The sequence below is a fragment of the Ovis aries genome, chromosome 15, assembly GCF_016772045.2.
Source record: "Ovis aries strain OAR_USU_Benz2616 breed Rambouillet chromosome 15, ARS-UI_Ramb_v3.0, whole genome shotgun sequence".
Lineage (NCBI taxonomy): Eukaryota > Metazoa > Chordata > Mammalia > Artiodactyla > Bovidae > Ovis > Ovis aries.
In genome coordinates, this window is record NC_056068.1 from 12,833,349 (window position 1) to 12,851,530 (window position 18,182).

An 18,182-nucleotide genomic window follows, 5' to 3' on the forward strand; every position below is an offset into this window, starting at 1 on the left:
GTCTAGGTTGGCCATAGATTTTCTTCCAAAGAGCAAGCATTTTTTAATTTCCGGACTGCTGTCACTATCTGCAGTGATTTTGGAGCCCAAGAAAATAAAATCTGTCACTGTTTCCAATGTTTCCCCATCTATTTGCCATGAAGAAATGGGACCAGAGGCCATGATCTTAGTTTTTTGACTGTTGAGTTTTAAGCTGGCTTTTTCCTCACCTCTTTCACTTTCATCAAACTGTGGGAAATTCTTCAAGATATGGGAATACCAGACCACCTTACCCACCTCCTGTGACACCTGTATGCAGGTCAAGAAGCAACAGAACCAGACATGGAACCATAGACTGGTTCCAAATCAGGAAAGGAGTATGTGAAAGCTGTATATTCTCACCCTGCATATTTAACTTATATGCAGAGTACATAAGGTGAAATGCTGAGGTGAATGGAGCAAAACTTGGAAGCAAGTTTGCTTGGGAAAATATCAACAACCTCAAATATCCAGATGACACCACTCATGGCAGAAAGCCAAGAGGAGTTAAAGAGGCTCTTCATGAAGGTAATGCTTGCTTCTTGGAAGAAAAGCTATGACCAACCTAGATAGCATTTTATAAAGCAGAGACATTACTTTGCCTACAAAAATATGCATTATCAAAGCTATGGGTTTTCCAGTAGTCATGTATGGATGTGAGAGCTCACAATAAAAACTTCTGAGTGCCATAGAATGGACACCTTCAAACCATAGTGCTGGAGAAGACTCTTGAGAATCCCTTGGACCAAAAGGAAATCAAATCAGTCAGCCCTAAAGGAAACCAACCCTAGATTTTCATTGGAAAGACTGATGCTGAAGCTCTAATACTTTGGCCACCTGATGGGAAGTGCCAACTCATTGGAAAGACCCTGATACTGGGAAAGATTGAAGGCAGGAGGAGAAGGTGAGAACAGAGGATGAGATGGTTCAATGGCATAACCAACTTAATGGACATGAGTTTGACCAACCTCGGAGATGGTAAAGGATAGAGAAAGCTTGGAGTACTGCAGTCCATGGGGTCGCAAAAGTTGGGCATGATTGAGTGACTGAACAGCTAGGAGGTATTAACTGTCCATTCTCTGTGTCTATTCCCCACTACTACCCTGCCAATCACCATCAATACTAGTAATACTCTTAAGAAATAATAGTAAATACTCTTCAGAAGCACTATTGCTTATCATTCTCTTGTTGACTCAATAAAACAAAAAGGTAAATTAAAATTTAATTAAGCACTCTGGGTGGAAGGAGAAAGTAGGAAAGTCTTAACTTGCATATTTTCAACAAATTTTTCACAAGAAATAATTAAAGGTCTGTCTGTGGATCACTTAAAATGGTGGTAGGGCAGAAAACAAAAACAGAATGGATATACATTGTGACCTAAACATCTTTATGTATTTCACTATTTATATGATGTGACATAAATAAGCTTTTGCCATATATGCATTCATAATGTCAGCTAATGGCTAGCCTAATGAAACAACAGCCTGATGAATTATGAATTTATTTCCATTTTAGAAAGCTTCTCTATCTCTTAATGTTTGAGGTTTTTAAAAATTAATTACCACAATAGTTGATTTACACATAGTGACTTGAGCACCTAAAACTTAGTCTTAAATTTATTTTAAAATACCAAAAGTAGATTATAATATAAAATAAGTAAACAAGCTTGCACAAGAAGTGTCAGAGTAAATAATTTTTATTGTTCCCCACTCTGGAGCCCTTTGAGATGAAGAAAAATAAACAAATACAGGAAAATATAACAGAACTATAGGACACTTCCAAGCCTATTGCTCCAAGTCCATGAATAAATCTCACTTTCAATTCTAATACTGTGACAGTAGTGTCATATTAAGTGAAAACGCTGGGAAGTGGTATACATCTCTTTTCATTGAGATGCACCTACAAAAGTACCTGGAACATAATATATGAAATTTAAATGCTTAGTAATAACTAGCACTATTTAAATGTTAAAAGCTAAAACTTGAAATATATATAACGATGAAAATTATAGCATTGCAATGGTACTTGTAGGTGTAATATTCATCATGCCACCATTAGGATGTTCTTTATTTTTGATAGTACCAAGAATACTTTTGGGGTTCCCTGGGGCTGAGACAGTAATGAATCTGCCTGCAATTCAGGAGATACAGGTTCCATGCCTAGGTCAGGAAGATACTCTGGAGAAGGGAATAGCAACCCACTCAAGATCCCCTGGAGAAGGAAATGGCAACCCACTCCAGCACTCTTGCCTGGAAAATCCCATGGACCGAGGAGCCTGATAGGCTACAGTCCATGCGGTCACAAAGAGTCGGACGCGACTGAGCGACTTCACTTCACTTCACTTCCAGTACTCTTGCCTGGAGAATCCTATGTATAGAGGAGCCTAGCGTGCTATAGTCCATGGGGTAGCAAGGAGTTGGACACAACTAACACACACACCCAAGAATATTTTTAAAGTTGTAAACACATCAGTCTCTGAAAAAAATGTGAAAGATATAAAAAGTCTTTAAATAATATAAAATTTTATTAACACACAACAATAAATTGGAATTAAATAACAAAAGTACTAATAACAGCAAAATAGAAATATTTTTGAAGAAACCACTAGACCAAGGAAATTCATATACCAATTACAAGAGTAACTGAAAAATAGCAATGAAAATGTTGCATATCTAAACCTGTGGGTTAGCTAAACTGAGGAATATCCATAGATCAAGAATGTTCTTGCAAAATGAGAAAATCTGGATTTCTTGTATTAGTAAAAGAAAATCAATAAATGATATGCAAATTCTAAAACAAATTCCTTGAATAAGAAAATATATTCACAAGAAAGATAAATCAGAAGACATTTTAATAAAGAAAAATAGAAAAGCATAAATACATAAAATTAGTCAGGACATAAGAAAAAAGTCACAGCTACAAATGACCTTTTATTATTTTAATTGCTTATTAACTATATTTTTTTATGACTAAGAGAATGTATTTTACCAGTAGCTTCCTTTGGCTACTGGAGCAATAAAATGAATAGAAATAGCAGTAGAGATTATTGACACACACCGTCTCAGGATCTTCTCTCAGCCACTTGAGATGTACGTCAAGGACACCATTAATATTAAGCAATGTTTTGATCCATGCAAAATTCAAGCAAAGGAATAATCACAAAGTCTTTTTAAGTTCCACTCTGTCGTATCATCATTGTTATTCACAAGGGCTAAAATGTTGTTCCCAAAAATGTTGGTAATGTTTATCATTGACGATGGTTGATAAAGTTTTTGATCTTTATTTTACTGTACTAGACAAGATTTATGATCTTAATATCCAAAAATAAGTTTTTTATTATTTTTACTATTATTATTGAAAACCTAAGGACATTTCTCTGAATGCAAACAAGAAACAGCAAAATAGAAAGGAGTTATTTAAGGCAAGCATTGCTCACATCTTCTTATTGTGGCTTGTATTTGTTGCTACTCAGAGCTCTGTGGGAACTTTTGAATTTATTGGAATTTGCAATAATGTTTGCCAACATATGACATGAAAAACTTGCCCAGAATTTTTGCAAAACTCCCTTTTCAGAAGGATAGTTTCTGAATCAAAGTGACAAAAGTATTTTTCAAACTAAGAGTTCATGGGAGCGTATGTTAGCAATGCAATATATAATTCTAATAGTATTTGCTATTAAACAACTTTTATGTTAAAAATATTAACTGCACTTGGTATCACTAAATGAACTAATATCTATGTAAACGAAAATTACTGTGTTTGTTGCCATTCAGAACCCATTTGACCATTTTAACTTACTTAACCAGTAAGTTAATTAAATGGAAGTTTAGTCAAGCAAGTATTAACAGTTCGTGTGTGTGTGTGTGTGTGTGTGTGTGTCTGTGTCTGTGTCTGTGCGCACGCGCGCGAATATTGGAAACTGGGTTCTACTATACAGCGAAGGCAAAAGAAACTAACAGCTGTTTAATATCCAGTGGGAGAGGGTGGGATGATTTGGGAGAATGGCATTGAAACATGTATAATATCATATAAGAAATGAATCGCCAGTCTAGGTTCGATGCAGGATACAGGATGCTTGGGGCTGGTGCACTGGGATGACCCAGAGAGATGGTATGGGGAGGGATATAGGAGGGGGGTTCAGGACTGGGAACACGTGTACACCCGTGGCAGATTCATGTTGATGTATGGCAAGACCAATACAGTATTGCAAAGTAAAATAAAGTAAAATAATAATTTAAAAAAAGAACCTAACATTGTTATAGACCCTTATCACATATTTTATCTCATTTTGTCCTCATAACACAGATGCTAGGTATTATAATTTCCACTCTATACATGATGAAACTGCAGCTCAGAGAGTTTAAGTAATTTGGCCAGAGCTATAAAGTCAGCAAGGAGAAAAGTCTGAATTCTAATCTAATGTCACTTTGTTACTGATTAGCAAAGAACATTTTCTCTCCATTATACTACTACATTAATAGAGGTAACTAATTTGATTGAATTGTTCAATGACTTTAGAGACACTTCAAATCTGTTACAACTGATACAGCTACTTATAGACACACCTAAAACAAGTAGCTCAAATTAGAAGATATCCATTCCTCTCGGCAAGATGAACTTTACTTTAAAACACTGTGAAAATTTGTTCTTATGAGATGGATGAAACTGGAGCCAATTATACAGAGTGAAGTAAGCCAGAAAGAAAAACACCAATACAGTATACTAACACATATATATGGAATTTAGGAAGATGGCAATGACGACCCTGTATGCAAGACAGGAAAAAAGACACAGATGTGTATAACGGACTTTTGGACTCAGAGGGAGAGGGAGAGGGTGGAATGATTTGGGAGAATGGGAATTCTAACATGTATACTATCATGTAAGAATTGAATCGCCAGGCCATATCTGACGTAGGGTGCAGCATGCTTGGGACTGGTGCATGGGGATGACCCAGAGAGATGTTGTGGGGAGGGAGGTGGGGGGGGGGGTCATGTTTGGGAACGCATGTAAGAATTAAAGATTTTAAAATTTAAAGAAAAAAAAGAAAAATTCATTTGTGTCTTCGGATTATAACTATGGAAACTCATTTTTTTAAAAAAGTAGACTAAAATAGCATGAACATCAATCTACCTTGACTAAAATGTAGAATTAGAAGTTTAACTCTACTGTCCCTTTGTCTCAGGATGACAATGAACTCAGTTCAATTTCTCAAAACAAGAGTGTTGCACTGAAGAAGCAGTGAATATTAAGTATAGGTCTATAGTCTATATTTATCACAAATCAAAATCTTCAGTTCTCTTTGCATTTGTCTAAAATCCCATGCATAATGCCAGTTGCCTTTACTCTAGGTGCTCGATGAACTGAGTGTTTAGAGTAAATGAATCTTTAATATTTGTTTTCTGAGAGATGGCCATAACCACTAGTTCATCCCTCTGATTATAACTTTAAAGATTTGACCGTCACTGTTATTTATACTTTTTATTGATTTCACAAATGTGAATGGATTTATTCTGCCAAGAAATTAAACTTGCCGAAATTGCAGCTTACAACACTTAGAAGATAATATTTCACTTTTTTCATTTTGTTTAGTCTGGAAAGTAGAAAGAATGACAAATGAATAATCCTAAGTAAATAATAAACTTCAAATACTTAAAACTGGAACACAAAGAATCCATCAGTAATTTTCTACTATACAAAATGTACATGATTCATTTTTTGCTGTTTGCATAAAAGTTCAAAATGAGTTATCCACTTTCATGATACAAGCCAAACTATTAAAAACGGGTTTTGTGAAATCTTATGAAAATCATAAAGAAACATATCTGTTTCCATTTATGCTGTATGCTACCTACCTTTGTCCTATTTGACCCTCATCCATTACTTTGTATTTTTTAGCTTTGGTGCTTTAAAATTAAGCCAATATAGTAATAATTATATTACAAATTCAAATGTTTTTCAATATTTCAATTTATTTTGCATGTTTCAGTTCTAATCTCCAAGCCATTTACTTAAAAATTTGGCTTGAGTTGTCATAAATTTAGTTGCAGTTACAGTAAAAATTATTTTTAGATCAAAGTTGAATTGAAACAACTACAATTCTCAGACACCTCTGGACAGCAAGTTTATTCTCCTCAATAATTAACAATTTTAGACTTGCCAAAGTTTAGACGAAGAACCCATGTATCATTTCTTCAAAGTAAGACTCAAGTCTTCAAGGACATGCCTATGCATAAATCAGTTTTCCTGAAGGAGTTAAAAATGATTAGATAGTACATAATTCATGTAGGATGACTGGGCAAATGAACTTTAAATACGGAGCATTAACTGGTTAAATCATAAATAAGAGGAGCCAGAGGCAGAAAGTATGTGTGATTGCAAAAGAATCGTAGAGTTCAATGGTTCCTATAATAAATCATAGGACAGGAACTAGTTTTCTCATCACCAGAAAGCTAGGAGTTTAGAATACCCTCCTGTCACTGCTGTATGTCTCAAAGGCAGTGGAATAATAAAAAGAGGCATAAAAGGTGGATAGAAAGTTACACATGAAAGTTTTAGATATGAAGAGTGCACAGATACATCAAAAGGAATTCAGTGGCTGAGATTGATATTTCCAGGCACTAAGAAGCTCAGCTGGTTTAGTATGACAGTGATTAAGTTACACTGAGTTAAAACAGTCATAACTGGAACTACAGAAATAAAATCAATTCAGATTTTGTGTTTAAATCTGAACTTTAAAGACTTTCTGAAAAAAAAAGAATATATAATTCTTGCCTACAAGTGTTGAATAATTCAAGTAAAAGGGACTGCTCATGAGAGCAATATTCTGCAAGAAATATTCTTGGGTCTAAACCCTCTCAGAAGGCTCTACTTTGAAAATCATGTATACAATTGATAGAGGGAGAGGAAGATATGCCTTCAAAGGGAAAAGGGTTAAATTGATAGCTTAGATGGAGCCAATGCTAGAGACGTAAATCCTGAGTAAGGTGGAATCACATATGGAAGTAAACTGAAAGAGGAGTCATTAAAAGTGACTGAAAGCACCAAGTCATGACATAATGTGGGTTGGTTAAACTAGGAATTTCAAGACCTAAGACAGAAGTTGTGGGGCAGGGAGGGGGACAGGGAGGGTGTTTCTGGGAATTTCCTTTTATAAGGACACTGTACTTGTAACCTCGCATGGGCAAGGCAGACTCTTAAAAAGTGATCAGATTGGGTCAACGAGATGGGAGGGATGGCTGCAGAGACAGATTGATTTAGAATTTTATTCAATTAGTATACCATATGCTAAGATGGGGGCTTCCCTGATAGCTCAGTTGGTAAAGAATCCACCTGCAATGCAGGAGACCCTCATTCAATTCCTGGGTTGGGAAGATCCCCGGGAGAAGGGATAGGCTCCCCACCTCAATATTCTTCAGCTTCCCTTGTATCTCAGCTGGTAAAGAATCCCCCTGCAGTGTGGGAGACCTGGGTTCGATCCCTGGGTTGCAAGGATCCCCTGGAGAAGGGAAAGGCTACCCACTCCAGTATTCTGGCCTGGAGAATTCCACTGACTGTATAAACCATGGTGTTGCAAAGAGTCGGACATGACCGAGTGACTGTCACTGTCACTTTCAAATTTTAAATACTTATTAATTCAACAATATTCAGCAACTATTTTGGGGCCCCTATTGCATGATTGTTGTTGTTAAGTCATGTCCGATGTTTTTGCAACCCCTTGGATTGTAACCCACCAGGCTCCTCTGTCCATGGAATTCTCCAGGCAAGAATATTAGAGTGGGTTGTCATTTCCTTCTTGAGGGAATTTTCTCGACCCAGGGATCAAACTTGCATCTCCTATTTTCTAGGCAGATTCTTTACTGGTGAGCCATCAGGGCTACTCATGGTTAGCCCTATTCTAAGTCCTGCTCATGAGAGTACTATTCTGCAAGAAATATTCTGGGACCTTAAGTCAGTTTATAGTTTTGAATGAGGGAGAGGAAGATGAGTTATCAAAGGGAAACTGTTATAATAGTTATAACTAGAACTAGAGAAATAAAGTCAATTCAGCTGTTGTGTTTAAATCTGAACTTTGGAGAGTTTCAGAAGAAAAGAATATGCAGTTGTCACCTACAAGGTTTGAATAGTTCAAGCAAAAGAGGCTGCTCATGAGAGCATTAAATGATTTTCATCTAAGAAATTGGGGGGAAAAATTTGGTTCCTGGAAAAATTAATAGATGCTTCAGCACTAACCTCCACACCCTCATCTAGTTTGTGAACACTTGTTTCTACCTTTTCAAGATATTCTGAAATCTCTGTAGCTGCACTGAAAATGAAAAAGGATTTGATAACTTGTGTTAGTTGCTCAGTCATGTTGGAATCTTTTGCGACTCCATGGACTATAGCCCACCAGGCTTCTCTGTCCATGGAATTATTCCAAGCAAGAATACTGAAGTGGGATGCCATTCACTTCTTTTGGGGATCTTCCCAACTCAGAGACAGAACCTGGGTCCCCTGCATTGCAGGCAGATTCTTTGCCAGCTGAGCCACAAGGGAAGCCCTGGGATCACATAAAGTATATCTAGTATTTTGACCTTAGATTCTAGGAATATATTTGCTTATATTAAAAAGTAAACCAGATTTTAAAAAATTGTGAGAGTACCAGAAGAATAAAAGATATGTTTATAATCACTTGCTCAAAAGTGCCCACTCCAAAGTGTAACTGGCTCCTGAACATTTATATTATACATATCTTAATTAGTACTGATTGGCAATGTAAAATTAATTCTATCATCTATCTTCATTTTTAGAAAGAGCAAAATGATTTTGTCACCTGGCTTTATTCTATTGTATTTATTATGATTGTGAGTCCAAAAATAATAAAAACACCTGACACATGGTAGATGCCCCATAAATATTGGTAAAATGAATGAAATTAATGAATGAGCCTCTGTTCAAATGCAAAATACTTGTTTAAGTTTGTAACTGAGAGATTCTAACTGTTCCCCTGGAAGCACAGATCAGCAGATCCCCTGTTACAAGGCTCAGCTCCCTCACTCCTAATAGGAACAGTAGTTCTAAAGAGCATCTTGACTTTCCCTCAGTTTACTTTATCTCTCCAGATGTTTTATTTCCAAGTTCTTTACTCATACTTTGCCTTTTGTTTTACCTCTCTTATCTAATTCAATTTATCAGTTTATTCTTGTTCTACTCATCCAGCATTATGACTCAAAATTAAACTATGCTGATGTTAAGTTATCAATATTATGGAGAAAGCATAAAGATGTAAAACCACATGGTGGCCCAGATGGTAAAGAATCCACCTGCAGCACATGAGACCTGGGTTTGACCCCTGAGTTGGAAAGATTCCTTGAGGGAGGGCATGGTAATCCACTCCAGTATTCTTTCCAGTATCACTGCCATGGACAGAGGAGCCTGGCATCCCAAAGACTAACACAAACACACAACATATAGCTTAATCACAATCAGGGAGGATTTAATCTTGACAACTCTATAGGAATTAAAAGCCTTGTAGTTTTTCTAAAGAACTAACTTTATAAATTCAGTCTCTCTTCCCACAATCTGACTGCCTTATTTGGGCCATTTCTTTTATCAGGTGTGATCTCAGGGAACACAAACTAATTGCAATTTAACCAGACATAATTAAAATGGCAATTACTCCCTGCCTCCCTCCCCTTAATACAGAATGTATTTTTAATTGATTTGAGATTATCATTGTCACTCATTTTCCCTTGAGCAGATAGTATGAAGATAAGTGTATATGGCAACATAGGAAAGAAGTATGTGTTTATTATTTAGACTCAAGCTAAATTGTTTGCAGCAAGTTGAACTTTCTTTCCTATTTGCTTACCATGACACAGATTTACTCTACCCCTACCAGAAAGCAACTCCAAATTATGAAATAAAGAAAGCAGTTGAAAAATTAAAGTGTTAGATGCTCTGATTCTCTGTGGCTGGCCAGGCTCCTCTCTCCATGGATTTCTCCAGGCAAGAATACTGGAGTGTGCAGCCATCCCCTTCTCCAGACGTTGAGCCCAGATCTCCTGCACTGCAGACAGATTCTTCACCATCTGAGCCACCAATAAGACTTAGACATTGGGACATCTACCTAGCTCTCAGATCACCTGCTCTGGAGGACGACATGCCTGCAGGACACTCAAGTAAACTTTGGAGATGCCCTTATGGCAAAAATAACACTATAGCCTCTTGAATGCAACCAGCATTAATTTGCCAGTTGTGTGTGAGCCACTTTGGAAGTATGTCCTCCAGCCCTACTCAACCCTTCAGATGGGCAGCAAGCATAAATGCCATCTTATCTACAATTGTATAAGAAACCTTAGGCCCTAACCACCAAATTAATTCACTCTCAGATTCCTGATGGACAGAAACATTTATGTGAGATACAAATGTTTTTAGTTAACCTGTTAAAGGTTGGGATAACACAGCCATGAATATCTAAAAAAGGTTTTGATTGAGTTAGGATAACCACTCTGCTATGCATCCTGGGATGTCCTCCTGCACTTTAGTCTTCCTTGTTAACTGTACTCATGTGGGAAATATACATGAGTATTCCTGCCAATAAGGGGATGACATTCGCTGTGTACCCTTCCTCACTGTTTTGACCATTCCAAGAGAGCAACTTGAGATAATCTGTATCTCTATAATTTTATGCTGTTATAACCTTCCCAATAATGTGCTTCTGAATTCCTTGTGTCAAAAAACCCATAAAAGAGATGCTCATGGAATTCTGCAATTTATAAATTATGTCAGAAGCATATTCCCCAAAATTGTTGTAAAGACATCAAGAAAAGTTATGCAGAACTTTATTCCTGGGAAGAAATGCCATAGGAAATAAGAACAGCTCATTGGATAAGAGGAAAATCTTTTCTGTTCAATCTAATAAATCCCCATATTCTTTTAGACAGGGACCTTGGGTCATCACATTTTCTTCTTCGTAGAGCTCCTCTGTGCAGCCCTGAAGAGGGGAAATAAATCAGTTAACTCAATGGGAACATAATCTCTTTCTAAGGCCAAGAAACACAGGGAGGAGATTAGGATTCATGGTAACATCACTGAACAGATCTAGACCATATAAGTTTGTAATTTCCTGAGGATGGTTTCATTTATAGCTCTTGTTAGATGAAAATAGCTAAGCTAACTAATAAACGGTGAAATTAAAAAAAAAAAAACTCCTAATTTCAAAGGTGAAATATTAGTTTCTCATTTGGTTCAGATACTATTCAAGCAATATTTATATTAGATATTGGGCTTCCCTGATGGCTCAGATAGTAAAGAATCTGACTGCAATGCAGGAGTCCCAGGTTCAATCCCTAGGTTGGGAAGATCCTCTGGAGAATGAAATGGCTACCCACTGCAGCATTCTTGCCTGGAAAATCCCATGGACAGAGGAGCCCGAGAGCTATAGTTCATAGGGTCTCAAAGATTTGGACACGGCAGAATTTCTAACACTTTCACTATATTTGGTAAAATAATCTCACTTGATGAATTTTCTTTGGCCACTAATTTACCACCCTTCCGCCAACCTTACTAGAGGAAATCTGTTGTTACAGCTTTCCTTGTGAATTTAGGATTAGTTTTGAGTCCACAGAAAGGAATAATAAAGAAAGTAATAGGAGAATGTTGGCCTTTCAGGAGGAATATCTGCATTTATTAGTACATACCCAGGTAATGAAGGTGGCAGCAGGTGCTAAGCTCACAGAGAAGTTCAAAGCAGTAACAGCATAAAAGAGGTGAGGAAGACCTAAAAGAGAGGGCATTTTCTCAGCCCTTTTTTTCAGAGTTTAAACTGATAGATGGGACACTTGGTCATTTTCACAGCAGGCGGCACTTGCCAGTTATTCTCCTGTTACTGACTCCATGAATCAACTTAATGAGAGGAGGTAGAGGTTAGAATTTCATTAAATGCCACTGCACAGCACTTCTGAACATGCCCTATTAGCAATTTAAACCATGCTGAGACTCACTTCCACTCTTTCCTTTTCCCTCCCCAAAGAGAATAAAAATACCACCCCCTTTTTGTCCCCATTTTAATCCTACTGCTATTTATTCTTTTACTAATCTGCCATTTTTATACCCATAATCTTTTTTTATGCTTCTTTCATCCCTTAATGAATCTATTATTCAGAAATCAAGAGACATAAATACAAAGAATTTTGCTACTTTGCATGTGTTGAAGTTTCATTGAATAGCATTCTCATTTTGGGGAAGAAAAACCCTGTTTTTCCTGATTAGCAAACCAGCAATGTTTTAACCTACTTTCCATCACTAAACACTGCTTTGCTTTTGAAAATGCTAATATTCAATGAAATTAAACCAAGCCATCCTGTCTTTTAAGATATTTTTTCCTTTCACTCATGAAATGCATAATACTAAAGCTGATTGCATGGCTGACTCCATTATTAGATAACCCCAAAATGTCAAATGGTACTGTTTAAATTAGGTGAGCAAAGGAGAATTACTAGTCCCACACAGGAAAAGTGCGCACCATTACAAAATCAGTGAAAAGAAGCTTATAGGAATTTCACAGTTTGAAATTAATAATCAGGATTTAGCTCCTGTATTTTTTTTCACCTCATTTCCATTTGGGTACTGGAAGCCAATACATTCAAAAGGAACAATTAAACTCTCTTGACATCATGAACCTCCTGCAGTTGGGTCAGGACACTGTGGGCAATTAGATGGCCCAATGTAGGTCATTCAAAGCATAATCAGTTTCCTATTGTTTTCTTACAAGAGACAGTGAGTACCCAAAGCTCATCACCATTGTTACTTGGTTGGATTTTTGTTCATCTACTTTTGGTTGTTTTAAAATCCTATTCAGGTACATTTCCATTCTTAACTAATTTCACATGGAAAATTAAAGTTGTTCTGTTCTTTGTATTCACTTGTGACTGAGGCAGAATTCATGTAAACCTAGAATCCCTCCATTTGTGCTATACTACTATGGAGATTGTGGGAATTTTTCAAAGAAAGCAAATTGTTGCAATCAGATGCTGCTCATTCAAAAGGGTAATACTTCATCAGACACATTCTATTCCAGGTCGTTCTAAAAATGCCTACACCTTAACTGGCCCAGCTAATAATAGAAAGTTAATTAGAAAAGTAAGCCTTAAGAGTTTAGTGACTTTGTAGTCATGAATAAGTGCAATTTTTTTACCAAAAATAGTTTCCTAAACAATAGAAACTGTTAAGCTGGAAAAGAAAATGTTGGCAAGATAAGAAACCTTAAAAACAGGACTCCAAAGTAACCGTAAATTTTCCAAGGAAGCCATTCTATAGTCATTTGCCTTTTGGCAATGCTCCCAAATACTGAACATCCTTTCAGAGTGCCAAAATGAAGGGGCATTGTAACGTGAATTTTGACATTTTATATTCTCTAGGTATGAAGTAACCGATTTTCTGGAAAAATTAAAAGGGAAGGGGACAGAGAGAGCTCTAACCCAAATATCCCTCTGTCCAGGAAGTTTCCAAATATCCCTACTCAGTGATAGTTTCTCCCTTCTCTGGGCCACCTTATCACTTTTTTCAGACCTCTTTAAAAGTATTTGAATGTTCTAGGGCTAAGAAAGTACATATTGGCTTTCCCTGCTAGATAGCTGCTCAACTCTTTAAATACAGGAATTGGTATTAGTCAATTTTGTATTTCTAAAGCCTGATTTTAGTATCTGGCATTTATTAAATTCAATAGCAATAATTGCATATTTCTCCTACGATGAATTCATAATCTAGCAGAAATTTCCAGAACTTGCTCTAATTTTTCAAGTTCCACAAAAACAAGTACTGATTTGTGCATAATTCTAAGACATAACTTTTTCTTTAATTATTCTCTTAAGATACTTAACTTATCCAAGAATGAACTTAAGTGACAATGTAATAATGCAACCAGGCTAACAAAAATTCAAGGGATCTGCTCACAATTAGGGCAAAATTCTCTTGTGTCTAAAGTATTCATTATGCTGAAACTACAAATATTTAATATCTGAATATATCCCTTATCAACATTAGAAGCATATCAGATTTTATTTCCTTATGATGCATAAGAATAATTATGAATAGATTTCTGAGTTCTGGTTCATGACCTAGATTATAAGAACCTAAATTAACTTATACATCCTTCTTTCTAATATATACATATATGTGTGTGTGTGTATATATATATATATATATATATATATATATATTTAATGAAAGAGTCAAGGTACATGGAAATGGTTTGAAAATCATAAAATACCTCACAGCTGGGCCCTCAAAACAGAATGGAAGAGCTAAAATTTAAGTTCTTGAAACTAGACATGAATGATAAAGTTTTCAAATATCAAATCCCAAGAAATAATCAGCTATAAGAGTTGATCTATCACTTCATTTCATTTCACATGTATTGCTATAGATCTTTCACTGAATATATAGCATATTGACCTGAGTTATTGCACTTGTGAGCCCTTGTTTTTCATGAAAGAAATGGCCTACTTTCCAGAAATCATTGAAACATCTCTGGGGAAATTATACAAGATCCCAGCTGTGAGGGAAAAAAAAATCTATACTTGGTGTAAAGAAGAATAAATATTGTTGATGATGGGTCAGGAAAGGTTAGTAATAAGTTAGAGATCACTATCAGTATACAATAAGGAATCTATGGTATTCTTTAATAACAAGTGAAAAATAAATCTCACAATATTTTGTCAATCAATGGCTTCCTAATCAATAGAAGTATACCTACTTGTTCTGCAAAATTGAAAACTGGGTAGTTCATTTTTGCTTTTTTTAAATAAAAAACTGTTGAGTTTTTCTGTTTTGTTTTTTTTTCTTTTTTTAGGACTGAAGCCAGAATAGAAAGTATCCAGTGTAGTATCTTAAAGTATGTTTATCCAAAATTTTTAATTTTAACAAATTAAATTCACATGTTAAAAAAATTTTAATGCAGAAAAAATTAACAGAGCTGTTTTCAGAGTGGTTTGGGTTTGAAAAATATCTCACCATGCATGTAGCAGTATATAAGTTCAAGTTTTACATATTGCTTTTTGATAATTGAATATCCTAGAAATAAAATCTAGCTTTTCCTGTGGTTGGAGTAATTTTCTCGTGCTCCTACAGCAACAATCTAAAAACATGAGGCAGGAAAAGTTCAATTAATAATTCCTCTTCTCATATACCTCAGAGTGGGGGAAAAAAGGATGAGAAATTGATATGCTTTCTGATTCAAGAGATTTATGACAGTAAAGATGAAAACAGTCAGTACAGATCAGTCATTTAATGCTACATTGTATTAAAACTTTCTAACAGATTGTTAGTCTAGATTTTTCAGGTTAGTATGAGATATTTTTCAATAAAAACAGCTTTTATTCTTATTTTATTTTGAAGTAAAGTCAGGATGCTGAATTTTTTGGATGTTTAACAATAATTCTATTAAAAATTATTTATTTTCTAATACAAATATGCATGCTTCTAATTATGCAATGTGTTGTCTATATAAGATTTTATGTTATCTCATCACATGTAATTGTATATATAAAATCTACATATTTATACACTTTGTATAAACATATTAAGTGCATTGTATTAAATGCATTTATATATTGGGTCACCCAAAAAGTTCCTTCAGTTTTTAAGCAAAACTACCAGACAAATTTTTCATTTTCACCAAGAACTTTATTGAACAATGTATTCACCATTTTGATGTGCTACCTTCTGCCATTTTGGGGGCAATGTCATAATTCTATCTTTCCAAAACTTTTTGTCTTTCTGAGAAAAAAAAAACTGTTCCTGGTGTCTTTTACAGTCTTCCAAGGAATTGAATTATTTTTCCACTAAGAGAATTTTGTAAAGACCAAAATAATGTCTGGTGATATGGCAGATGTCTGGTGATATGCCTAGTGATATGATAGATGAATAAGACTCTCCCTCCTAGCTGTAACAGTTTGTGCCTGGTCATCAAAGAAAATGCAATCTTGTGTTATCCTGATGAAAGACTAGGTGTTTTCTGTGGACTAATTTGGGCTACTTTTCATCAAATGCTGCTTTCAGTTGGTCTAATTGGGAGCAATATTTATTGGAATTAATCGTTTGGTTTTCTGAAAGGAGTTAATAATAGGGGACTCCCTTCCAATCCCACCATATAGAGAACATCACCTTCTTTGGATGAAGACCAGACGTTCATGTGGTTGGTGGCTGTTCATTTCACTTGCCACACCATCTCTTCCATTCTACATTATTGTACAGTATCCACTTTTCATCATCCATCACAATTTGCTTTTTTTTAATTTAAATTTATTTACTTTAATTGGAGGCTAATTACTTTACAATATTGTATTGGTTTTTCCATACATCAACATGAATACACCACGGGTGTACATGTGTCCCCAATCCTGAACCCCCCTCCAACCTCTTTCCCCATACCATCCTTCAGTGTCATCTCAATGCATCAGCCCCAGGCATCCTGTATCCTACAACGAACCTAGACTGGCAATTCATTTCTTATATATTATACATGTTTCAGTGTTATTCTCCCAAAACATCCCACCCTCTCCCTCTCCCAGAGAGTCCAAAATTCTGTTCTATACATATGTGTCTCTTTTGCTGTCTCACATACAGGGTTATTGTTACCATCTTTCTAAATTCCATATACATGCATTAGTATATTGTATGGTGCTTTACTTTCTGGCTTACTTAACTGTGTATAATCGACTCTAGTTTCATCCACTTCATTAGAATTGATTCAAATGTATTCTCTTTAATGGCTGAATAATACTCCATTGTGTATATGTACCACAGCTTTCTTATCCATTCATCTGCCAATGGGCATCTAGGTTGCTTCCATGTCCTGGTTATTATAAACAGTGCTTTGATGAACATTAAGGCACACATGTCTCTTTCAATTCTGGTTTCCTCGGTGTCTATGCCCAGCAGTGAAAGAAATCAAAGAGGACACTAATAGATGGAGAAATATACCATGTTCATGGATCAGAAGAATCAATATTGTGAAAATGAGTATACTACACAAAGCAATCTATAGACTCAATGCAATCCCTATCAAGCTGCCAGTGGTATTTTTCACAGAGCTAGAACAAATAATTTCACAATTTGTATGGAAATACAAAAATCTCAAATAGCCAAAGCAATCTTGAGAAAGAAGAATGGAACTGGAGGAATCAATCTGCCTGACTTCAGGCTCTACTACAAAGCCACAGTCATTAAGACAGTATGGTACTGGCACAAAGACAGAAATGTAGATCAATGGAACAAAATAGAAAGCCCAGAGATAAATCCACACACCTATGGATACCTTATCTTCAACAAAGGAGGCAAGAATATACAATAGATTAAAGACAATCTCTTTAACAAGTGGTGCTGGGAAAACTGGTCAACCACTTGTAAAAGAATGAAATTAGAACACTTTTTAACACTATACACAAAAATAAACACGATTTGCTTTTAAAACATAACAATTACCAATACAATATTTTAAAGTAATTAGCCTCCAATTAAAATAAATAAATTTATATTAAAAATAAAAAATAACAGTTTCAATAGAAAATTCCAGGCAGAAAAACGTTAAGGAGGTTTTTTGTTTGTTTGTTTGTTTGTTTCACTTATGTGGAATCCAAACAACAAAATGATTTACATAACCAAGCTGGTGTAAATGATTTTCAATGCTTGATTTGAATATTTTTAATATGTTGGCTATCTCCTATGTTGTATAACATAGATTGTTCTCAATTCATGTCTGGATTTAATTGCTATCAATTTCCACCAGTCTACCTGACTGTGGAGCATTGTCCAGCAAGAAATCTCCAGCATAAAACTTCACAAACCACGTTTTAACATGTTCAATCAGTCACAGCACCTTCTTCATACACTACATAAATCTTTTATGTAGTGTATTTTTTTTAACTCCAAGTGCATTTTTACCTTTCTTGAAATAATAAAGCATAATATGCTGAAAATGTTGCTTTTCTTCCTATCTTCAAAATTAAAATGTCTACGCAAAAATTCACCAATTTTGATGTTTCTTTTAAAATGCACACTGATATAACAGCTGCACAAATGCAATCTAACAAGATCATTTCAAACGAAGTCAGAGGCAGCTAAGCACTACTTGAGCCATCTTATGGAAAAAATAGAATGAACATTTCGCCAACCCAATATAG